General features: G+C 38.0%; 2 long non-coding RNA genes across 6 annotated transcripts; one reads left to right on the forward strand and one right to left on the reverse strand.

Moving 5' to 3' along the window:
* The first annotated feature begins 4,624 nt into the window (after positions 1 to 4,624).
* LOC104814736 lies at positions 4,625 to 15,353 on the forward strand. The gene is made up of 3 exons (XR_771970.2): positions 4,625 to 5,383; positions 5,468 to 5,524; positions 14,998 to 15,353. It is a non-coding gene; the product is annotated as an uncharacterized LOC104814736 (long non-coding RNA).
* On the reverse strand, positions 12,723 to 22,700 carry LOC104814735. 5 transcript variants are annotated; one of them, XR_771967.1, is made up of 5 exons: positions 22,466 to 22,700; positions 22,283 to 22,334; positions 21,266 to 21,344; positions 13,185 to 13,304; positions 12,723 to 12,824 (listed from the first exon to the last, which is right to left on the reverse strand). It is a non-coding gene; the product is annotated as an uncharacterized LOC104814735 (long non-coding RNA). The 5 variants fall into 5 exon arrangements; XR_771966.1 differs by having other exon boundaries at positions 12,925 to 13,304; XR_771965.2 differs by having other exon boundaries at positions 12,723 to 13,304; positions 22,466 to 22,697.
* Between the last annotated feature and the right edge of the window lie 4,096 nt (positions 22,701 to 26,796).

Here is a 26,796-nt window from a genome sequence, read left to right on the forward strand (position 1 = left end):
TCAGCCACCGACACTTCTGCGGTTCATATCGAGATCCTCACTCTACTCTTAACCGGTCGGTTTAGTAAACCGGTTTGATTCTTGAACGGTACCGGACTTGAATATCTCAAATTGACAACTTTTCCCAGCACAGAATTTCATTCTTGATTTAACATTTTTTTTTTATAGATAAGTTATTCTATTTGGGTCTTAAAATCTCACATTTGAATAATGTTTCCGTCAAAAAATATTTTTTATTTTTTACCATCTTTATTTTTGTTTTTTCCTCTGTTGGTGGTTATTTATCTTGTCATTATTAGGAAAAGAAAATAAATTGCCGACAACTAAAAGTAATACGAATTTTTTCCAAATGCAGAAAACGGTAAAAACGACGTGTTTCTAAATAAATATTGAGCTTTTAATTGCTAATAATGTATTTGATTTCATTATGTGATAGGAATCGTTCACAAATGGCATGTAAAAGATAGTAATTACTTTTATAATTAAGTTTGAATATTTTTTTACGTCATTATATACTATTAATTACGCCTAAATAGTTAATTTCATGTACGGCTAAGTTAATTAATAACTATTAGTGAAAAAGAAGCATCAAATATATAAAACCCTAAATGATATACTACGCATACCCTTTTAGTTGTACATATCGATTTATTTACTATTTTATATTTGAAAACAATGTAATTAATAAATAAAAGTGACATATATACTAACAATCTTTTTTACATGGCAGCGGTAAAACAAATATATAAATTACAAGATTGGAAATATTTATGTATATCCAAAATTATTCTAGCATTTTATGCTAACATTTATCGTTGTTATTAATTATTATTGTATATGTCGGTTATTTATTACCGTTTTGATGTATTTATAGAGAGATTATCTAGTTTTTTTCCCCTTTTGGGCACCAGAATGTTTAATTTGGTGTATTATTTCATTAATAGGTCGTTGGGTACGTACTATGGGAAAATATTTTGATTGGGGCAATATTTTTGTATTTATCCCAATAATATATAATATATTCGAATAAAACCATATTCAAATTTTAATATGAATAATATATATCCATGGTACCGGTAGCCTACCTTGCAATTTCACAAGAGTTGGTCATTGCCTGTCGTTGCTTAGGCTATTACGAATTGTGCCTGATGGGTTACTTGCAAGATTGCAAGTTTGGTTTTTAATGAAAAAAAATCAAATTGGATTGTATAATATATAATTATATTTAAATTTACGTAAAATTTTAAACTTAAATTAATTTTAATATAAAATAAAATGTTATTTTTATGATAACCCCAAATCTAGACAATTTAAACCATTGAAAAAACAAAATTATGATAGTTTTTTATAATAAAAAAAAACGCAGAAACTCAAATTAAAAGATAACCAAAAGGTGGGAAATGTTACAGCCTCTCAATCATGCATTGTGATTGATTGGCCCAACCAATTGAGGTCGTGTCTTGTGTTCTAAGTTTAACAAAGGGGCAGACCGACCACCATCATAACCCATTTGTCATCAACTTATTTGATGGCGGTTTTCCCGGTTCGGTTATTTCGGTTTTCAAAAAGTTATAATCATTTAGTTTTATATTAAACCCGATTCTATTCAATTTAATTATATTTTATTCGGATTCGGTAGGATTTTATTAGTTCTTTTTTTATTTGGTTCGGTTCTATTCGGATTCGGTTTTATAAAAATTATAATTATTCAATTTTTCATCAAATTTGATTTGATAATTATTATTTGTTATCTGGGTTGGAGCAAGTGACACGTGGATATGTGGGGACCACACTTGTTTTGTTGTCATCCAATCTCTTGAAGTACTGCGATCTTTTATTTTTTAAAATAGTAAAAATCATATCAAAACGTGTAATTAGATACAAAATTTATACAAATTATAATTATCACAATGAATAGATATGAATTATTTTAATAACAAATAAATTCGTTATTTCGCTCTCCTAAATTTAGGATCTCATTCGTTCTCACACATTTTAAAATATGCTTCTTAGATAGCATATATAAAAGATACTGCCCAAATTGCGAACTTCATGTTTACACATATGTAATATGGATCTATGGGTTAGATCATATGAAATCCATGTTTGATATGAGAAACATGAGTTGTTGCACCAGAATCTAACTACCATGTACTATTAGGTATTTCAATAATGTTCGATTCAAAGCAAACAAAAATTTTATGTTGGCCATTACTCTCGAACCATTCCTTTATTTTCTTGTAGTCTTTCTTAATGTGTCCACTCTTCTTGCATAAGAAATACTTGACTTCTTTTTGGATTTGGCTCACATTAGCATTCGTCTACAGGCCCGGCTCACATTAGAATAAGTTCTTCATAGGATTGCTCATGGTTGAACCTTAAAAATAATGTGTAAACGTGTTTGGACAACGTTTTAAATTTCGGACCTTATATTCATATAGAATATAAGGGTAAATGGCCAAAAAAAACTTTATATTTTTATTTTGTCTCAATTTAAGTCCTATACTTTTTTATCCTAAAAAACTATGTACTTTTAGACTATCTCCAAAAAAAATCATGTACTTTGCATATTATGATAATTTAAACCCTATACTTATTTTTTATCCTAAAAAATTCTGTACTTTTAGATTATGTCGAAAAAACCTTGTACTTTACATATTATGATAATTTAAATTTTATAATTATTTTTTATCTTAAAAACTCATCTATAATCAGATTATCTCCTAAAAATTTTATACTTTTCATTTTATGCCAATTGAAATCTTATAGTCATTTTTAAATTAAAATTAAAAATAAATACCACATAGATATTGATGTGGATGTTGATGTATCCTCACCACAATCCTTTAAACACAACTTTTAATATATATAGATTTCTGAGTTTAATGGGCCTTAGACCATTTTATAATTTTCGTCCATGGTTTAGGGATGGGTGTTTCAGGATTTGGTTCGGAAACGGTTTATTTAGTATTATAAAATTTGTATCAAATTAGTACCATGTATTATTCGGTTCGTGATGGTACGGTACTAATAAATAAATACCAAATAAGAATCGAAATAAAGACGGTTTGTAACGGTTCATAAATACTTGTAATTCATATAGTATAAAAATAACGAAATCCAACGTAATAATTTTAGACAACAAAATAAAAGTTTTGAACCTGATGTAACCGTAAAGAAATTCAACATAATAATTTTAAAATTCTACAAATATGATCAAAACTTTAAATTATGCTTTAAAGATCATATCATATATGTAGAAATTAATCCTTATTTACCAACAAAGTAAAGTGTAGTGCAATATAAAAAAGAAAAAAATTAATATAAATCAAAAGTAATAAAAATAAAATATTTATAAAGTAAAATATAGACAACTTACTTTAAAAAAGCCAAACTTCTCATCTACACTACAAAAAATTATACAATTCCCAACGGATTCGTCTGTTGGAAATTTTTCAACGGATTTCAATGGCATTTCAACGATAACTTCCGTTAAAATTTCCAGCAGATATCCATTGAAAAATTTTATTGAAAATTTCCAACGAACATTCCAACCGATTCAATTGAAAAATTCCGTTGAAAATTTTCAACGACGTTTTCAACGTATATCCGTTAGAATCTTCAACGGATTTTGGTTCAAATTTTCAACGAATTTCGGTTGGAATTTTCAATGGATTTCCATACGGTTTCGGTTGGGTTTTTTTTATTGAAAAATTTCCAACGGAATTTAGTTGAAACTTTTTTTTGAATAAATTCCAACGGATTTTCAACGAATTTCGTTTCAAAATTTTGATTGAGGTTTGGTTGGGAAATGTTTTGGTTCGGTTCTTTTGGTTTTACAACATAGTTACCAATCCGTTATTATATAATATTCGATTTGATTCGGTGTTTTTGAAATTTCGTTCGGTTCTAGAAAATTCGGTTAATAATATCATTCTGGAATTTTATACGGTTCATATCGGAAAAAATATCACATTTTTCAATTCGTTACAGTTTGCTTGATTGGACAAAATATCACATTTTTATTTTATATAAAATGTCAAGTAAAATGATATTTTAATACAAAGCTTAATATTTAAGTATCACCTTTAAGTTTATAAAACAATTATACATATATAATCAATAAATAATTAAAATAAATATTAATTTCTATAAAATTATAAAAAAATCGATAATTTTTTTTAAAAACACATCATCTCATGATTCTAGCGGACTAATTTGACGAGCCGCGAGTTATGATGTACTAACTCTTTAGATTCGTTTCCAAATGAACCTTAAAAATATTGGGTCGGATCAGCTCGTTTGTAACCATAGATCCATATTACAGTTGTCTCCATCGAGTAACAATGTTAACTCAATAATTTAGTATAATTTTTGTAGAATCAAATAAATCATTTCTAATCAAACCGATAAATACCGAATCGAATCCGTTTAATACCAAACAAAATATCGAATTATAAAAATTATGTAAGAATTTATATGTAAAATATCAAATTTTGATTCTTATTTGGTATTAATATAGTAAAACCGAGTTAAATCGAACATATAATAATTATTAGAGAAAAGAATATATTATTTCACGGATGAATACCGAACCGAAAGGGACACTCCACTTCTAGAGCTAGACAAGGAAATAATCGGAAGAAAACATAATTTAAGTTTTATTATGGGTCTAACTGTAATTAGATAAAATAGTTGGGCCTCACTATAAGCCCAAACATTAAGAAATTTCTCCCCATTTTCCCCTTAATTTTATCTTTTCTTCGATTCGACTTCGCCACTGAGTTCGAAGAGAAGAATTCAGTCTCTGGACCGGAAGCCTATACTTTAGCTATCGGCGACTGCGAAGCAAGAAAAAGATCTTTTTCTTGTCAGAGTTGCATAGTAAATTTATCGGATTATATGTTCTTTGGTTTTGGTGAGATATTCTACATTGGTCGGAAGCCGCCTTTCGCAGTTCTGAGGTAAAGTTTTCCTTCAATTTTCCTGCAAAATTTTGTTTGAATCACGCCTAGAGTCCTATTCTTGATGTTTCAGTGCGCGACAAACTTCCATTTGTTAGGTTAGGTTTTGGTTGAAGTTAGAGTTTCGCTTAAAATCTGGATTAGTGTCTTGGGCTTGGAGCTTCAGTTTCGAATCTGGACTTGCGATTCTCTAACCCTATAATGGGCGTTTAGGAAAGGTGAGTTTTTTTAAGGATTATCCATCTTCTGATTGGTAACAGGAAATTGGATTTCACTGAAAATGTCATCACAATGAGATTACAAGAAATTCTAGGGATCTGGAGTTTTCTTTATCATTCTTCACCAAATGGTGAAGGATGTTGATGCTGCAAGTGGGAGTTCCTGTTGTGAAGAATAGCATTTTCTCGCTTCTTGCGGCTGTAATATGAATCTCTAGCTAATGCCATTCGTGATTGAATTTAGTCATGGTTAAGGATATGATAGTTGTTTCCTGACATTGGTAGTGAATGAACCAGCCTTTACAATGTGGATTCAGTGAGTGTTACTACGTTTATTGAGAGGTGGAATCTGATAGGTGTAGTTCTTCATCTACAGGCCTCCCCTGTTCTCCCGGCTCTTACCTTGGAACAAACCAAGGCTCTCTTTGATCAATTTCAGACGAAGCTCAAGGATCTAAGCTGTGGTTCCGTGGAATCAGACTCTGCTTCACCCTCGACCCCTTCGCCAGGTACCTCTGTAACCTCTCTTTCTCCAGACTTTATCTTCTCTATTTTTTTCTCAGATAAGACCATTCCTACACATTTCTGGATTCTAGATTCTGGAGCGAGTAATCACGTTTGCTATGATTTACGACTATTTTCTGAGGTTCAAACTATCCCAACCACGACCTTAACCTTACCAAATGGAACTATTTTGCCGGTTACACAGTCTGACACTGTAATCCTTTCTCCTGATCTTGTTTTGTCCTCTGTTCTTTATGTCCCATCTTTCCATTTTAATCTGTTAAGTGTTAGTGCTCTAACACGATCTTCTTCTTATACTATCACTTTCTCTCATCATTCGTACGTCATTCAGGACCCTATGCGGGACTTGACGATTGGACAGGGTGACCAGAAACACAACCTATACATTCTCGAAGTGCATCAGTCTTCCTCTGCACTTCCAGCTTCACAACCCATCTGTACAGCTCTTCCAACTACAAATATAGATGTCTGGCATCGCCGCTTAGGACACCCATCCAGCTTTAAAGTTCAGGCCCCTCTTAACTCAGAGTTCCCTCCATTTCTTCCGACAACAAAGGCTTCAACAGATTGCACAATCTGTCCTCTAGCCAAACAACGTCGGTTGTCTTTTGTTTCCCATGGACATATTACTTCTGAGCCTTTTGCTTTATTACACTTAGATACTTGGGGACCTTATTTTGTACCTACTGTGGATGAACACAGATATTTTCTAACTATCGTTGATGATCACACTCGAGTTACATGGATCTACCTTCTGTCTTTTAAACATGAAGTTTCCCGTAGGTGTAGGGGAGGCAAGAGTTGGGTTTGGTAACCAGGATGGTTACCCGGACCTTCGGCCCGACTACATCCACCCTAAGCCCGGGACCAGTCTTTATATATGGAACCATTTAGGACCAGAAATTATATTTCTCCCCAACCAGGAATCGAACCGCTGACCTCTGAGTGTTTTGCACTCATCGTTCAACCACTCGCCCTGTTGGGTAGAAGTTATTAATACTTACTTATGATAATGTTCGTTAATTTAGATTTTTCATCAAAAATATTGATTTAGGTGCTTTCAGTATTTTGTCAATAGTTTACATCGTAATTTGTTTTTTTTAAGAATTTATATATTTTGAGAACAAAATTAAAATTTAGATATTAATTATCTAAATAAATTTAAATTCAAGATTTTTATCAGCATTCTCCCTAGATTATTGTACTTCTCATTATTCATTAAATATAATTATTTGTTATATAAAGTTCGATAGTATAATGCCCTACCACAACCACAAACTAATTGTTATAAAGTTCGATAGAAATGTCAAATTTCCAACCATTAGTATAGTTGAAGACTATTTTTACATAGTCCACTTAGAAAAAAATCCAAGAAATGTGGTCGGAATAGACATGTTTATCCGCTGTTGACATATTGCAAATTGCAATTGAACGAGAAAATAAAGGAATATTCTCGATTTTCTTTGCATTTTCACAAATGGATATTAGTATTCACTGCCCATATATAAGAGATATTGTTCTAACAACGTGTTGCCACGCGTTGGACCCATAGATCAACCATCCTAGTAAACATGATTTGTCTCCGCCGGGACCCATATGGGTCCATACAATGTAATATGGATCTATGTAAGATCATATGGGTTCATCTCATATGGGTCCATACAACTGTTACTGGAATGGTTGATTTAGAGTAGATCCATATTGGGTCTATGGGTCTATGCGCAGTCTAAACAAGATCTTCCTGCCGTGAACCGACAGGGTGGTTTGAAAACGAATGTTCAGTCGCCCATAGATCCATATTACCGATATACCGACAGGGTGGTTTGTCTCCGCCGACGAAATTGACTTAGCAGGCTTTGAGGGGCAACCATGAATCTTATGCCCAAAATTGCCACAACCTGAACAACGTGGAGGAGTCCACGCATATGAGGCCTTGATGATTATCACACCACCTTTCTCATCTTCGACCTCTACACACTCCGGTAAAGGAGAACCCAAGTTTACTTCTACCTTCACTCGTGCTTCTCCTACACTTAGAGGATCTAACCGCATGCGTTCAGTGTGAAGCGGTTCACCGATTCCACAGGCTATGTAGCTAATCCCCGGAAGGGAATATAGTTCTGCCGGTATATCTGTAAGCTTCACCCATACAGAAGCAGAAGTGAGAGGCGGTTGACTAAACGAGCTTCGAGCAGACCATTCAACAACTGAGAACATCACATCGGCTACACGCCATATCCCTACTTCGACGACCCATTGTCTAGTAGCAAGATCGGAGATGTATAGCATACAAGAGGAGTCACTGATCCTACGAACATGAAACTTGGATTTGCGTCCCCAAATAGGATTCAAAGACTGGTAGATCTTAGAACCAGAAGGGGCGATCCCATAAAAGTGTGCCACCAGATATCCATCCCAGGTCTTAGATGCTTCGACAAGGATGGAGCTCGGAACTCGAATTCTCGGGTTACCTCCAGTAGAGAGCGTTGGAGTAGCTACTCTACTGAGGTTTCTAGATGAGGAACGGAGATGCATGGCCCATGGGTACCGGCCAGATGGGAGAGCCGAGACATGTGTCTGCACCGCTGCAGCCGGAGGAGAGGTGGGGACCAACAGAGGACCATGGGAGATGGGGGAGGGCTTACCCAGTGGGGGAAAGTCCAGAGACGTAAAGGGGGAGGCCTGAAGATGGGGGAGGCCCGGATCATGCCTTTGAAAACGTGGAAGTTAAGTTGTCGCCGGAGACACCGATCGTGGCGGTGTCGTGGGGGTACGAGACTTACTTGGTGGTCATGAAGGTGAGGTCGCCGCCGCTCTCTGCCGCGCGTAGGTCTCCGGTGGACTTGGTGACGGTTCTCGACGTGGGCCAAAGCATGGTCGGAGGCAAGATCGAGATGCTGAAGCGCGCGATGAGGATTGTGATATCGTCCCTGCGCGAGACGGATCGTTTGTCGATCGTCGCATTCTCGCGAGCTCGAAGAGGATGTTGCCGCTGCAGAGGATAACAGCGAGCGGTCAGATATTGGCGTGGCGGATCGTGGACGCGCTCTACGGCAGCTCCGCCGGAGAAGGAATGAGCGTGAACGACGTGCTGAAGAAGGCGGCAAAGGTCATGGAAGAATACCGGCACAAAAACCTCTCCTCGTCCATCCTCGTCATAACGGGCCGACACAGCGATGAGGGCCATTGGGCCTATCAGGCCCAACTCAACGAGAATCTCTCCCCTCTCGTCGTGTCGTCCACGCGCTTAGAAGTCCCGGTACACACGATTTTCTCTGCAGCATCGGCGCGTGGAACCATGCGCTTTCTGAGGACACTTTCGCCAGGTGTATTAAAGGTTTATTGAGCCTGTCCGTACAAGATCTCACACTAGACCTCGGGTTGGCTTCCGGGCCATATCGGGGAGAGATCACGTCCGTTTACTCACTGTCGGGTCGACTAGCTTGGCTCGGATCCGGGTCGATCCGACTCGGTGACATGTACGCCGGGGAAGAGAGAGAAGTGTTGGTGGAGAATGTTCAGTCACCACCCTGTCGGTATATCTGTAATATGGATCTATGGGTCTATACAACTGTTACTAGGATGGTTGATTTAGAGTGGACCCTGGATTTGAAGAGTGATATAGCTAAAATCATAGTTTTAATATTGCAGATACTCATAGTTGATTAACACGTTAAGTCAATTTCGTCAGGCGGCCCGCCCGTTTTCTCTGATCTCCGAAATTCCTGGAAACATGTAGAACATTTGTAGGATTGGGGATTGTCCTCTTACGTATGTAGGTAAGTCTTGTCTTTATATTCTAATATTCAGCATCAACATTACCCCGTACGAGAGATTGATTTCTGGGTGGTAGTTTCTATACAAGTGTATTGGAATGCAAAACTAATTTTCGGTGGTGTTTTAGGCAAAGTTGTTGCCATTTTAAGTAACTACAAAGAGCTTTGTTTTGGTTGTTTTGTCTCCAGGATAAAAAAAAAGGTTTGGTGCTTTCCGGCATGATTAATGGATTGATATTGTGACAACGTAGGATATCATAGGAGGGTGGAGAGTGATCGCCGGTGCGAGAGGCATGGACAAAGATGCCCGATTCACATCACATGCCCGATTCACATCAGCCCCCTCCAGAAATAGGTCTTATCTCTATATAATTCTATTTTTTTCTCAAATAAATAAATGGATTATGAAAATTTTATAATTCTCATGTTTGCCAATTTGGGGTTACAAGTGTTACTAGCGCCCCCTCTGTTTTAAATTGCTGCTGCGCCTGACACCGAACACGTTTACTGTTTGGAGGCAGTTCTCATCTTGGCGGAAATGGCATAAAGTATGGGATCCAGCAATTTAAACCGGTCCCAACCGGTGGTCCCATGGGTTTTGCGAGTTTCAACAATCCTAATGGGTATCCGATTAATTCACCCAGCATAGTTGGTAACGCTGTTGGGCTTGAAGATTCTCCCCTTCGGTAGCCACTGGAAAGGGACTGGGACGTTTCCCAGTCCATATCTCATATGGTGTATTCTGAACCGTTTTCATCAGCCTCCTGTTCAGTATGAAAGCAACAGTTTCTAAGGTGTAACCCCAGAAAGACTTTGGAAGATCAGTCTGACTCATCATAGACCGTACCATATCCAATAATGTGCGGACGAGAGTAACAATGTTAATTATATAGAGATAACAATTTGGAGGCATTAAAACTTTAATGGTCATCTGTCGGTATATCTGTAATTTGGGCAGTGAGAAAGCTATAGGCTCTAAATGGGTATACAAGATCTTCCTGCCGTGAACCGTAGGATTTGAAGAGTGATTTAGCCCTAGATCAATATCCTCTTCGAGCTCGACGAGAGCCTATAGCTTTCTCACTGCCCAAATTGCAATTGAACGATCCTAAATAGTATCTCTTATATATGGGCAATTAATACTAATATCCATTGAAAAACAATGTTAATTAATTTCAAAATGAGACGAATTTATATTATATATGATTAGATTAACACTAATTTTTACATATGACACTTATATTTAAAAGTTATTTGTTATCTAGGGAAAAAGGAAAAATATTAATATATTATTACAATTAAAAAACAGTAAAAATGTTAACTCTACTATATAAAAAACAGACGTTACATTGAAATCCATAATTGTAATTTATTAACAAATTAAAACCAAAAACGGACAATACACTTTCTTATTCAGCATCTCAATGGACAATACACGTAGTAGTGACAGAGGAAATAGAAATTCATGGGCATGTGTATGGAGGTAATTATTCCATGGGGTAATTATTATTTCAATAAATATCTCAATAAACTAAAACGGACACTACACGATCTTATTCAGCATCTCAGTATAATGTTTTTGGTTCGCTCCGGAACTTCACCGCTCTGAAATTCCTGGAGACATGTAGAACATTTGTAGGATTGGGGATTGTCCTCTTACGTATGTAGGTAAGTCTTGTCTTTGTATTCTAATATTCAGCATCAACATTACCTCGTACGGGAGATTGATTTCTGGGTGGTAGTTTCTATACAAGTGTATTGGAATGCAAAACTAATTTTCGGTGGTGTTTTAGGCAAAGTTGTTGCCATTTTAAGTAACTACAAAGAGCTTTCTTTTGGTTGTTTTGTCTCCAGGATAAAAAAAAAAGGTTTGGTGCTTTCCGGCATGATTAAAGGATTGATATTGTGACAACGTAGGATATCGTAGGAGGGTGGAGAGTGATCGCCGGTGCGAGAGGCATGGACAAAGAGCGGCTCCTGACGAGCTTCTGGGTAGGGGGTACAGGGATGAATCAGAGCCTTGAAAAATACCTAGGTTTAGGTCCTCTTAGGATCGGTCTTATTCCTTAGGTCTGTTTTTCAATTGCAATTTGGGCAATTTGAATACTAATATACAACTGTTACTAGGATGGTTGTTAGAACAATATCTCTTATATATGGGTAGTGAATATTAATATCCATTTGTGAAAATGCAAAGAAAATCGAGAATATTCCTTTATTTTCTCGTTCAATTGCAATTTGCAATATGTCAACAGCGGATAAACATGTCTATTCCGACCACATTTCTTGGATTTTTTTCTAAGTGAACTATGTAAAAATACTCTTCAACTATACTAATGGTTGGAAATTTGACATTTCTATCGAACTTTATAACAATTAGAGCTTAAACCTCTCACCTGCCATACCAAACAAATCAATCTTATGAACAAGACCCTTTATCTATTGTTCACTTCTTATAGTGTCATAAGTCAGAAACTCGAAACCATGACTGTATACATTTGTGTATACATAGGCAAGTGAATATCGTACCTTTAACCAAAAAAAAGGGGGGAAGGGGGGAACTTATCGAGGGTTATATATATATATATTCAAGATATATACATATATATGTTCATATCAGCTGCACAGAATGCATCTCCAAATTAGTACAAATTCAGCCAGGATTGAGTGTGGACAACAACCAAATGCGTTTCTAAATTCTATGTCGGCTTCAACGAAACCCTAAATCTATGAGATGAGATATTCTAAATTAGACGATCTCAGAAATTAATTAACTATATATATATATAGTCATGTTGCGCTCATAATCGCAAGATCAATCATAATACACTATCATAAGTATAATGAAAAGTTTATAAAAATATACACAAAGGAGTGGTGCTATGGAGAGTTAAAAATTGGACCCATAGATCCATATTTCACATGCAACACGGTGTGGGACCCAATCCTACGGTGTGGGACTACCGAATCTGCGCATAAAAATTAAATCGATATGACTCAACAGTATATATGTGGCGATGTGATTGTATTGTACTCTTGTACAGTTAGCCAATATTCTTCAGATTTGCCTCCGAGTCGTCCAGTAGGTTGAAAACTATCGGGAATATGACCGAAACATGAATCATATTGGTAGACATAACTTCTATCGTCTTCGTTGATAGCCCTCCTTTTCTTCGTCTGAATATGAGATTCAAAATAGGAGATCTCCTCTAACAAATACTGTTTGACGATAGATCCTTCCACTGCTGCTTTGTTTTTTGCCTTCTTCTTCAGATGGAAAAAAAATCGCTCAAATGGATACATCCATCTAAACTGTACTGGACCACCGTATATCGCTTCATCTGGTAAATGAATAGGTAAATGTTCCATCACATCAAAAAATGAAGGTGGAAATACCTTTTCCAATGCGCAAAGTATCTCAGGAATGTTGCCTTTCAAAACCTCTAGGTTACTTCTTCTCAGAGATCTTGCACATATATCTCGAAAGAATGTGCTGATACCGCATAATGCTCCGTCGACATTGGGTTTCAATAGCTCCGCAAATGCAATAGGAATGAGTCTTTGCATGAATATATGGCAATCATGACTCTTCATTCCCATAAGCTTTAATGAATTAGTATCAACACATCGCGCCAATTTGGATGCATATCCATCAGGGAATTTAACCTCTTCTTTTAACCATTTAAACAAGACCGTTTTACCTGGTCTTGTGAGTCTGAATATCGGCACAGGTGCGTGACCATCACGTGTCAACTCCAACTATTTTCTCTTGCATATATCTTTCAAGTCCTTCCTCGAGTTGATGTTGTCTTTACTTGTCCCTGGCACATTCAGAACGGTGTTGATGATGTTATCAAAAAAGGATGTTGCCACACACGCCGACGTAGAAAATGTTTCTACGGTTACTTTTCCAAAGACGGGAGTTGTCCAAACACGTTTAGAGTGCATCCAAATACGTTTAGAGTGCGTCCAAACACGTTTAGAGTGTATCGAAACATTTTTAGAGTGCGTCAAAACATGTTTAGAGTGCGTCGAAACATGTTTACAGTGTGTCAAAACACGTTCTGAATGCGTCCAAACACATTCAGAGTGCATCCAACCATGTTTAGAGTGCGTCGAAACATACTTAAAGTGCATCCAAACATGTTTAGACTGCGCATAGACCCATAGACCCAATATGGATCTACTCTAAATCAACCATCCTAGTAACAGTTGTATGGACCCATATGGGCCGTGACAGTGAGTAAACGGATGTGATCTCTCCCCGATATGGCCCGGAAGCCAACCCGGGCCACCCTGTTTAACAATTTGAAAAATGTGAATCAAGTCACAAGACAACTGTAACGCGCAATTTAGTATAATTTTTGTAGAATCAAATAAATCATTTCTAATCAAACCGATAAATACCGAATCGAATCCGTTTAATACCAAACAAAAAGTCGAATTATAATAATTATGTAAGAATTTATATTTAAAATATCAAATTTTGATTCTTATTTGGTATTAATATAGTAAAACCGAGTTAAATCGAACAGATAATAATTATTAGAGAAAAGAATATATTATTTCACGGATGAATACCGAACCGAAAGGGACACTCCACCTCTAGAGCTAGACAAGGAAATAATCGGAAGAAAACATAATTTAAGTTTTATTATGGGTCTAACTGTAATTAGATAAAATAGTTGGGCCTCACTATAAGCCCAAACATTAAGAAATTTCTCCCCATTTTCCCCTTAATTTTATCTTTTCTTCGATTCGACTTCGCCACTGAGTTCGAAGAGAAGAATTCAGTCTCTGGACTGAAAGCCTATACTTTAGCTATCGGCGACTGCGAAGCAAGAAAAAGATCTTTTTCTTGTCAGAGTTGCATAGTAAATTTATCGGATTATATGTTCTTTGGTTTTGGTGAGATATTCTACATTGGTCGGAAGCCGTCTTTCGCGGTTCTGAGGTAAAGTTTTCCTTCAATTTTCCTGCAAAATTTTGTTTGAATCATGCCTAGAGTCTTGTTCTTGATGTTTCAGTGCGTGACAAACTTCCATTTGTTAGGTTAGGTTTTGGTTGAAGTTAGAGTTTCGCTTAAAATCTGGATTAGTGTCTTGGGCTTGGAGCTTCAGTTTCGAATCTGGACTTGCGATTCTCTAACCCTATAATGGGCGTTTAGGAAAGGTGAGTTTTTTTAAGGATTATCCATCTTCTGATTGGTAACAGGAAACTGGGTTTCACTGAAAATGTCATCACAATGAGATTACAAGAAATTCTAGGGATCTGGAGTTTTCTTTATCATTCTTCACAAAATGGGGAAGGATGTTGATGCTGCAAGTGGGAGTTTATGTTGTGAAGAATAGCATTTTCTCGCTTCTTGCGGCTGTAATATGAATCTCTAGCTAATGCCATTCGTGATTGAATTTAGTCATGGTTAAGGATACGATAGTTGTTTCCTGACATTGGTAGTGAATGAACCAGCCTTTACAATGTGGATTCAGTGAGTGTTACTACGTTTATTGAGAGGTGGAATCTGATACCATCGCCACATTCATTGAGGAACGGAGACGCCTTGCATGAGCAATTGGACCCATAGATCCAAGGTATGGGCATGAATATTCTAACCCATAGATCCATATTACATGTGCAAACATGAAGTTCCGTTAAGTTATCCGGCGACAACTTAACTTCCACGTTTTCAAAGGCATGTTCCAATAATGTTGTAAAAAGCATTTGATTGGTCTACTAAGAAAACACGTCTATATTAAAAACATATTTTCAAATCTATTAAACAAATTCTAGATTATTATTATAACTACTTTCTACCCATTTATATTATATATGATTAGATTAACACTAATTTTTACATAAATCTATTTTGATTTTAGTTTGATATATTATTGATATTTTTATTTTATGACACTTATATTTAAAATTTATTTGTTATCTAGGGAAAAAGGAAAAATATTAATATATTATTACAATTAAAAAAAGTAAAAATGTTAACTCTACTATATAAAAAACAGACGTTACATTGAAATCCATAATTGTAATTTATTAACAAATTAAAACCAAAAACGGACAATACACTTTCTTATTCAGCATCTCAATGGACAATACACGTAGTGACAGAGGAAATAGAAATTCATGGGCATGTGTATGGAGGTAATTATTCCATGGGGTAATTATTATCTCAATAAATATCTCAATAAACTAAAACGGACACTACACGATCTTATTCAGCATCTCAGTATAATGTTTTTGGTTCGTTCCGGAACTTCACCGCTCCGAAATTCCTGAAGACATGTAGAACATTTGTAGGATTGGGGATTGTCCTCTTACGTATGTAGATAAGTCTTGTCTTTATATTCTAATATTCATCATCAACATTACCCTGTACGGGAGATTGATTTCTGGGTGGTAGTTTCTATACAAGTGTATTGGAATGCAAAACTAATTTTTGGTGGTGTTTTAGGCAAAGTTGTTGCCATTTTAAGTAACTACAAAGAGCTTTGTTTTGGTTGTTTTGTCTCCAGGATAAAAAAAAGGTTTGGTGCTTTCCGGCATGATTAAAGGATTGATATTGTGACAACGTAGGATATCGTAGGAGGGTGGAGAGTGATCGCCGGTGCAAGAGGCATGGACAAAGAGCGGCTCCTGACAAGCTTCTGGGTAGGGGGTACAGGGATGAATCGGAGCCTTGAAAAATACCTAGGTTTAGGTCCTCTTAGGATCGGTCTTATGCCCGATTCACATCAGCCCCCTCCAGAAATAGGTCTTATCTCTTAGGATCGGTCTTATTCCTTAGGTCTTGTGACTTGATTCACATATACGTACCATATCCAATAATGTGCGGACGAGAGTAACAATGTTAATTATAGAGGTTTTAAGAAATACCATGTGTAGCAGGGTAGAAATGATTTATTTGATTCTACAAAAATTAGTTTGTGCGTCGAAACATATTTAGAGTGCATCGAAACATGTTTACAGTGTGTCAAAACACGTTCAGAGTGCGTCCAAACACATTCAGAGTGCATCCAACCATGTTTAGAGTGCGTCGAAACATATTTAAAGTGCATCCAAACATGTTTAGACTACGCAGAGACCCATAGACCCAATATGGATCTACTCTAAATCAACCATCCTAGTAACAGTTGTATGGACCCATATGGGTCCCGACAGTGAGTAAACGGACGTGATCTCTCCCCGATATCACATTTTTCAATTCGTTACAGTTTGTTTGATTGGATCGAAACATTTTTAGAGTGCGTCAAAACATGTTTAGAGTGCGTCGAAATATGTTTAGAGTGCGTCGAAACATGTTTACAGTGTGTCAAAACACGTTCAGAGTGCGTCCAAACACATTCAGAGTGCATCCAACCATGTTTAGAGTGCGTCGAAACATACTTAAAGTGCATCCAAACATGTTTAGACTGCGCATAGACCCATAGACCCAATATGGATCTACTCTAAATCAACCATCCTAGTAACAGTTGTATGGACCCATATGGGTCCCGACAGTGAGTAAACGGACGTGATCTCTCCCCGATATCACATTTTTCAATTCGTTACAGTTTGTTTGATTGGATCGAAACATTTTTAGAGTGCGTCAAAACATGTTTAGAGTGCGTCGAAATATGTTTAGAGTGCGTCGAAACATGTTTACAGTGTGTCAAAACACGTTCTGAATGCGTCCAAACACATTCAGAGTGCATCCAACCATGTTTAGAGTGCGTCGAAACATACTTAAAGTGCATCCAAACATGTTTAGACTGCGCATAGACCCATAGACCCAATATGGATCTACTCTAAATCAACCATCCTAGTAACAGTTGTATGGACCCATATGGGACCCGACAGTGAGTAAATGGACGTGATCTCTCCCCGATATGGCCCGGAAGCCAACCCGAGGTCTAGTGTGAGATCCTGTACGGACAGGCTCAATAAACCTTTAATACACCTGGCGAAAGTGTCCTCAGGAAGCGCATGGTTCCACGCGCCGACGCCCAGAGCAAAATCGTGTGTACCGGGACTTCTAAGCGCGTGGACGACACGAGAGAGGGGAGAGATTCTCTTGAGTTGGGCCTGATAGGCCCAATGGCCCTCATCGTTGTGACGGCCCGTTATGACGAGGATGGACGAGGAGAGGTTTTTGTGCCGGCGATCTTCCATGACCTTTGCCGCCTTCTTCAGCACGTCGTTCACGCTCATTCCTTCTCCAGCGGAGCCGCCGCAGAGCGCGTCCACGATCCGCCACGCCGATATCCGACCGCTCGCTGTCATCCTCCGCAACGGCAACATCCTCTTCGAGCTCGACGAGAACGCGACGATCGACAAACGATCCGTCTCGCGCATGGACGATATCACAATCCTCATCACGCGCTTCAGCATCTCGATCTTGCCTCCGACCATGCTTTGGCCCACGTCGAGAACCATCACCAAGTCCACCGGAGACCTACGCACGGCAGAGAGCGGCGGCGACCTCACCTTCATGACCACCGAGTAAGTCTCGTACCCCCTCGACACGCCACAATCGTTGCCTCCGGCGACAGCTTAACTTCCACGTTTTCAAAGGCATGATCCGGGCTTCCCCCATCTTCAGGCCTCCCCCATCTTCAGGCATCCCCCTTTATGTCTCTGGACTTTCCCCCACTGGGTAAGCCCTCCCCCATCTCCCATGGTCCTCTGTTGGTCCCCACCTCTCCTCCGGCTGCAGCGGTGCAGACACATGTCTCGGCTCTCCCATCTGGCCGGTACCCATGGGCCAAGCGTCTCCGTTCCTCATCTAGAAACCTCAGTAGAGTAGCTACTCCAACGCTCTCTGCTGGAGGTAACCCGAGAATTCGAGTTCAGAGCTCCATCCTTGTCGAAGCATCTAAGACCTGGGATGGATATCTAGTGGCACACTTTTATGGGATCGCCCCTTCTGGTTCTAAGATCTACCAGTCTTTGAATCCTATTTGGGGACGCAAATCCAAGTTTCATGTTCGTAGGATCAGTGACTCCTCTTGTATGCTATACATCTCCGATCTTGCTACTAGACAATGGGTCGTCGAAGTAGGGATATGGCGTGTAGCCGATGTGATGTTCTCAGTTGTTGAATGGTCTGCTCGAAGCTCGTTTAGTCAACCGCCTCTCACTTCTGCTCCTGTATGGGTGAAGCTTACAGATATACCGGCAGAACTATATTCCCTTCCGGGGATTAGCTACATAGCCTGTGGAATTGGTGAACCGCTTCACACCGAACGCATGCGGTTAGATCCTCTAAGTGTAGGAGAAGCATGAGTGAAGGTAGAAGTAAACTTGGGTTCTCCTTTACCGGAGTGTGTAGAGGTCGAAGATGAGAAAGGTGGTGTGATAATCATCAAGGCCTCATATGCGTGGACTCCTCCACGTTGTTCAGGTTGTGGCAATTTTGGGCATAAGATTCATGGTTGCCCCTCGAAACCTGCTAAGTCAATTTCGTCGGCGGAGACAAACCACCCTGTCGGTATATCTATAATATGGATCTATGGGTCTATGGGTCCCAACCATCAAAACTACAATTTTTTTTAATTCAAATTAATTAAATCATTTAAAAAAAGTAAAATATTTTCAAAAAAATAAATAATTTTAATAGTATCTGCATATAAAATAAAATAAATAGAATTTTGTTAAAATTGAAGAGTTATAAGCATAATTCGATGTGGACGAAAATGTGGGCTTTTAATTCACTGTTTGATGATGGCACAGTTTGGTATGATAACGGACCCGGGTCTGGTCAGCTAAACCCGAGCTCCGATTCTCTCTCTCTCTCTCTCTCTGAGCTGCGACGGTGATGGCGACGAACAACGGCGACATCCTGATGCTAGAGGCCTTTGATTTGTTGGAGTCCTTTCATCTTCTTTAATCTCTCTTCCTCCTATATCAGCATGGCTTTCAATTCCTGAAAGTTCCATTTTTCTTTAATGGTGTGTTGTAATTCACCTGGAACTGACCAAACTCATCAGGCAGAGAGTTAATGATGAATTGGACCAAAAATGTTTCACTAACATACATCTCCATAGTCTTCAACTGTGACACCCGTAACCTGTATCCCGCAATACGAGTTGTGTCACATGGACAACTAAAATAAAACACAATTCCAAAAATCCGCGGGAATTTAAATCGCGATTCATTTAGAATCTTTGCAGCGGAAATATATAATATATAAAAATTATCTACCTACAATAGGTATTAGTCAAAATCCGAAATACAGATCTGTGAAAAACCCTACCATCGTTTCCTCCTACAGAAATATACAAAATCTAATTATGTCAGCTCCACACGTCGTCCACTCGTCGTATCCATCACGATCTCCTAACAGTGCTTCATTCCTGAAACATTGCATAACAACGTCCTAAGCTGGTTGCTTAGAGAGTGAACTCGGGCGTAACCCGGAGTTCTATTCTCATGGAACCACGGAAAACAAATACATATATATACTAATATTCTAATAAACAGGAATCGAAAACATGGAATCCATGATAAGCATATCAACAATCACAATCAAGTCCGTACGACAAGTCGCAGGATAGAGTCCGTCAAATCGTCTCTACGCACACCATGCGTAGGTAATGTACTCCCCATGTGCATAGCACAACCGCCTCTCTCCTCGGAATCCGTCTACTCCGCAACCACTCGGATCCGACATAAATATATTTTTCTCCGCCCGAAAACATCATCCCACCCTAGCATCGATGTCACCTCTCGATACTAGGCGTGTCACCCTACTCCGGCATTGATGTCACCTCTCAATACCGGAGCTCACCAGACGTCGGCTACAACCGACGCCATCGACTATAACAAGAGAGCCAATCACTGCAACTCCCCCTTGCCGACCATCCGCCGCGGAATTACTTGTCAGGTTCGGGCCCAACCTGGCAGAGTAAGTCCGTACCACCTCCTCGGGAGACCCCAATCTACCCGAATCTCAGGTATGTGTGATGCCTCATCCTCGGGATACTCATATCCCGGGGTCCGCTCCGTTGCTAACCGAAACTTTGGCGTGCTAACGGAAACGTTGGCGCAGTTCCAAGAACCGTATGTTCCTCGTCATGCAATAGTACCGACTACAATCGGCTATCTACGCAAGTCATCGGAATGCCCATAACCGTCCTATCGTTCGGACGTTGGCGCGATTATATCATCGCCACAATCACAATCATATCCCGTATGGGTGACATCCGACCCGGATCGGATGGCACATGGATGAGACGCAATCTCGCAAACATCGTGCAATCGTTCACAAACGTCCGTTTCTACAATCACGCACTAAACATTAATCCAAACCCTTTTTGAATTAACGTTAATGCCATGCCAACTACCCCAGTCACATGCATTTATATAGTTTATTTACTATACATGCATTTCCGTTTACGTAATCTTTTGAATTCATTTATATATTTTCTTATAATCATTTATATATCTCTTTTCGGTCTATCCAGTTAAATTACTGAGTTGTACCTTCGGTTTGACTTATCTGGTCCCAGTCCGTCCAGATAACCAGTTCGATTCATTCCGGGGTTTTTAGGCTTACCTGTTATCCATTTTTGGGTTCAGACTACGTGGGGTCTGGTCTGACCCGTATTTTCGGTTTATTATTACATTTTATCTTTTCCACCAAATTCGCACAAACACACATGATTTGCTACGGGTAATTCACCAAAAATTCTTATTTCACTCAAAGTATGAATCATACGTCATTTAATCATGGGACACTCCAAACCCAAACCCCATGTCAATAGACTTCCGAATTAAACTCGAATTCACTCACCTCAAGTTATGCTTGCAGGCTGCGAGTAGTGGATAGCAGATTGGATGATGGGTAGAAACTTTCTAGAGCTCTTCTGGGTCTGTAGAAGTCAAATTGAGTATTAACATTTTTGCCTTTGGACGATCATCCCAAACTCTTTTTTTTTCCATTTTAACTTTAATTTGTTCAAATTAGGTTTCGGTCTGCCCAGATTACCAGCTCGGGTTGTCCCGTAGTTTCGCACTTACTTTTAGATTTGGTTTGGTCTGAAATATATCCGGTCCGATCCTGACCGTGTTCGGATTCATTGCATTTCGATTAGTTTTGTTCCGAATTATTAAGAACGGTCCATTCAGACCGATTTATTATTATTATTATTATTATTATTATTATTATTATTATTATTATTATTATTATTATTATTATTATTATTATTATTATTATTATTATTATTATTATTATTATAATCATCATCATCATCATTATTATTATTATTATTATATTATTATTATTATTATATCATCATCCTTATCGTTATTAATATTATTATCATCATTATCATCATCATTATTATTATTATACTATTATTAATTTAAAAGTGTTATTCTACTAAGATTATTATTATTATTATTATTATTATTATTATTATTATGGTTATTAATATTGTTATCATTATTATTAATATTACTATTATTTCGATATTATTATTATTATGGTAATTATTATTATTATTATTAGTATTATTATCATTCTTAATTAATATTATTATTATTTCGAAATTATTATTATTGTTTATTTATTTTCACATTCTTCATATTTCAGTTCTCAACTCGTTTCAAACCGAAATTAATTCGGTCCGATAAGAATCTTGTGATTTCATAAAAACATTCAAAACACATCAAAATTCAACATGTTAAAACCTAAAATTCACAAAATTCATTCCATAATATAAATCAAATATTAATTTAATGCAAACATGTTGGAAATCACCAAAAATCAATGAAAACTGAATATTCGAATTGAACTCGATTCACTCACCCGAGTGTTTCTATGCTTCCTTGAGCTTTTGTGGTTGATTCAAATTATTACCCTATATCCAAAACTTGTTCATGATGACCTCTATATAACTTTTTAGGTGAGAAAAATGATAATTCTATGAAGAATAAAATTACAAAAATTAAAGATATGAAGAAAACAAAAGACACGAGAGACTGAGCTTACTGTTTCTTGATCATTTTTCCATTGGCATCAAGTTAGGGGACTTACAGGAGCGGATTATCTGGAGTTTCTATTGGAGAATAGCGAGCGAGGGAGAGGAAGCAATGATAGAAGAAAATGAACGACCAAGGAAGAGGAAGAAAAGAAGAATAAGCGGGGAAGAAGATAACGTGAGAGAGTGATGTGAGATGGGGTAGGAGAGTGGGTGAGGAAAACACGGAAATGTGTTTTCTCTTTTTTTTTTCTTTTTTAATATTTGTTTTGAATTGTGGGTTGTTACATCAACTTTACTGCCATATTAGATAGGGGCAACTTCCGTTTTGCACTCAATGTGCTACATCAACTTCCACTCATACCCTCCCCTTAAAAAAAAATTCCAACATCTAATATACCCTCTTCTATAAATAATGACCAAAATACCCTTTTGTATTTAATTTTTTATTAAAAAAATATCCCCAAAAATTAGGGTAAACGGGTCTCTCTCCTCTCTCTTTCCGGTGTGTCTCTCCTGTCTCTCTCTCCCTCATCGACATTGAGCTCTCTCTCTCCTACACTTTCTCTCTCATCTCAATCTTGCGATTTTTTCTCCAAAATCGGTAGAAATCAAAGCAAAATCAGTGGGAAATTGTTGAAGAAGTTGAAATTAGATAAGAAAATGTGAAAATCTTATTCGTTTCTACCCACATTGATGGTTGTCGGTGTTTATATGATGAACAGTGATGTTTTTTCTACCTTTTTTCTTCTAATTGTTGACAGTTTTGAAGTTTTATCTTTTGTAGTATAGTATAGTCATAGATCCGGGTCGGATCTGGATTTTAGATGTTGTTTCTAGAGTATCACTAAACACAAATGTCGGGTCACAGTAGAGAGGAGTTGGTGAGATGGCCACACGGTCACACGATCACAAAGTGACATGGTGACGTTAGTCACGGCTCATTAGCATAACGGTTGGCATATGTTTCAAGAATGATATGGTACTATTTTCACATGGTCACATGGTACTATGTTTACATGGTCACATGGTACTATATTACAATAGTCACATGGGACTATGGTCACATGGTCACATGGTACTATGTTTACATGGTCACATGGTACTATAATAACATGGTCACATGAGACTATGTTCACATGGTCACATGGTACCATGGCCGCATGGTCACATGGTCACATGATTCATAATAGTAGGATTGGTAAAAATGGTTACAGGGTGAGGAATTCACATGGTCACAATGTGACATGGTCACATGGTCCAGAATAGCCAGAATGGTAATAATGGTCACATGGTCACATGGTCACATGGTATTATATTCATATGGTCACATGGTCACATAGTCCAGAATAGTTGAATTGATATGTATTTTGTATTTGTGCTTTCTACAGCTACGATGGACGGGCAAGATGAGAGATCGACAATTGTATACTTTCAGTATGATGGTAGATGGATATTGAATAAAAACGGAGAATATGAATGGGAAGAAAAGTTCATGGAAAATCAAAGATTGCTGTTCTTTTGCCCCCCTGTGAGGTAACCTACAGTGGACCTTGTTCGAGAGTTATGTGCTGAGATGAAGGTGGAGAAAGATAAAACGGAGATCAGGTTAAGTTATTTGCCAAATGTCAAGGAGAACAGAAAGCCGACTTACGTATGGAATGACAAGCACGTTCATATTTATTTGTTGGATAAAATAAATGGATTGCGAGGTATGCTTTATGTGGAGATAGGAGAGTTACGTATGAAAACTGATGCTGAAGAAAACGTTGAAGAAGAGGCTATAATTCCTGCGGATGGTAGTGTTGTTGGAGGAAATGGGAAACGAGGTGTTGTAGACTATGACGATTGTTTTATGTTGAGCCCAAATTTTAAGAGTAAAGTTGGGAGTAATAATGTGCCAGAAGTTATACATCTTTCTGATAGTGAACATTCAAGTGGACTTAGAGAAGTTATGGTGAAAGAGTGCGTTGATTGTCATGATGATGATGATGATGATGATGATAGTGGTGATAATGATAATGGTGATGATTTGGAGCTTCAGATTGTGGAGGACTCTTTGTTTTATGATTCTGTGTTCACTTTCAGTGATGGATTAAATATAACAGTTGGTCATGAGTCTGACGATAAGGAAGCAGCGCAAGAATATGTTCGAAAGGGTGCAGCTATGGCTCGTTTTAGGTATACTACGATGAGGTCTGATAAGAAGTTATGAGAAATAAGATGCAAATTTGCTGGATCCGGCTGTAATTGGAGGTTGCGTACGGCATTGATCTTAAACTCGAAGCGTTGGAGTGTAAGAAAACACAATCCCATTCACAGTTGCAAACCCGTTTCAGAATCAAGCAAAAGTATGAGAGGTACAAAAAAATTGGTTAGAGATTATTTGAAGGATGAATTTCCCGGTAAACTTGATAACACTCCTTCTGCACATGAAATAATAGACCGTGTAAAAGCAAAGTATGGCACAACCGTAACATATTTGACGGCGTTACGGGGGAAGCACAAAGCTGAAAGTGAGATTCGAGGTGATCCTGCAGAGCATTTTAGGAAGCTTCCTGGATGGTTGTACATGTTGCAGAAGAGAAATCCTGTGACAATTGTAAGTCTGGAGTTAGACACAGATGGCAGAAGCTTCAAATACCTCTTCATTGCATTGGGTGCAACGGTCAAAGGATGGAATTACATGCGTAAAGTGGTTGCTATTGATGCAACCTTTCTTACAGGCCAGTACAAAGGTACATTAGTTGTTGCAACCGCACAAGATGGTGACCACCACCAATATCCATTGGCATGGGGTATTATCGATAGAGAAAAAGATGCATCATGGAGGTGGATTGTGGAAAGATTAATAAATGCAATCCCAGATGGACCTGATGTCGTTGTGATATCTGATCGACATAGAAGCATAATAAAGGTCGTTAGAGAAGTGTACAAAGAAGCTGGCCATGGATTTTGTGCGAGACACATAGCGCAAAATCTGAAAGTTAAGGTTAACAGAGGCATGGGAAGAAAGAGTTCAAGAGGTGAAACTGTCGCAGAAAGGTTTTTCAAATGCGCGGAAGCGTATACGTTGCACGAGTTTGAAGAGAGATTTATTGATCTGAAGAACAGGTATGAACTTTCTAACCATTATTATTAATCAGACAAATCAGAAACATGTGACCATGTGACCATGACACCGGGTACCATGTGACCATGACACCGGGTACCATGTGACCATGGCATATGGTACCATGTGATCTCTGTCCATTAGTACCAAATTGGCTAATCTAGATGATGTCATCCTGAAACCATGAGTCTTCATTTTTGTAGGTATCCCAAAGTTGCCGAGTATATGCAGAAAGAAGAACTTGATCCCGAGAAATGGGCGAGGTGTAAATTTAAGCGCGAAAGGTACAACTTGTTGACTACAAATGGGACTGAATCAATCAACTCTATTTTGAAGAAAGCAAAAAGGTTTCCGGTGCTAGGCGTGCTTGATATATGTCTTTCAAAGACTGTAGAATGGTTCGATCGGCGTCGAGTGGAAGCAAGAAGTGCCGATGATTCTGAAAAACTGAGACCGCATGTTGACAAACTGCTACATGAGCGTTACGAGATGGCGTGTACGTATGAGGTAATTGTGTTGAACTCTATTACAGAAGAGTTTGAGGTGACCGGTGAAAAAGGTAGAAAATACTTGGTCAAAATCGGAGATAGATCGTGCAGTTGTAGAGTGTTTGATATTGATAAGATCCCATGCAGTCACGCAATCGCAGCACTCCATAAGGTTGGGAAAGCAAATATGATACCGGACTTGTGTTCTCCTTATTATCTGCGTGAATCATGGGGTCATGCTTATGAAACAACTGTGTATCCGGTCCCCGATTGTTGTGAATGGAGCATCGATGACCCAGATGTTGCAAACTGTGTGGTTTTACCTCCTATAATGGAAGAGAAACGAAAAAGTGGGAGGCCGAAACAAAATCGCTACCCAGGTCCTGGTGAATCCCGGAAGCGGATCCATGTCATGACAGGAGCATCATCATCAGCAATGTGTGAGAGTACACTTAATTTTGAATGAAAGAAAAGACAAAAAATTGTATAATAATGTTGTATTGTATTTCATGTAATTTGATATTTGTTTTACTGTATTCCATTTACTTTTGTGTGTATAAACATATTAAAAAACATTAAATAAGTCCATCTCATATGACGGGTACCATGTGACCATGGCATATGGTACCATGTGATCTCTGTCCATTAGTACCAAATCGGCTAATCTAGATGATGTCATCCTGAGATCATGAGTCTTCATTTTTGTAGGTATCCCAAAGTTGCCGAGTATATGCAGAGAGAA

Source organism: Tarenaya hassleriana, unplaced genomic scaffold (genome assembly GCF_000463585.1).
Source record: "Tarenaya hassleriana unplaced genomic scaffold, ASM46358v1 Cleome213, whole genome shotgun sequence".
Classification (NCBI taxonomy): Eukaryota; Viridiplantae; Streptophyta; class Magnoliopsida; order Brassicales; family Cleomaceae; genus Tarenaya; species Tarenaya hassleriana.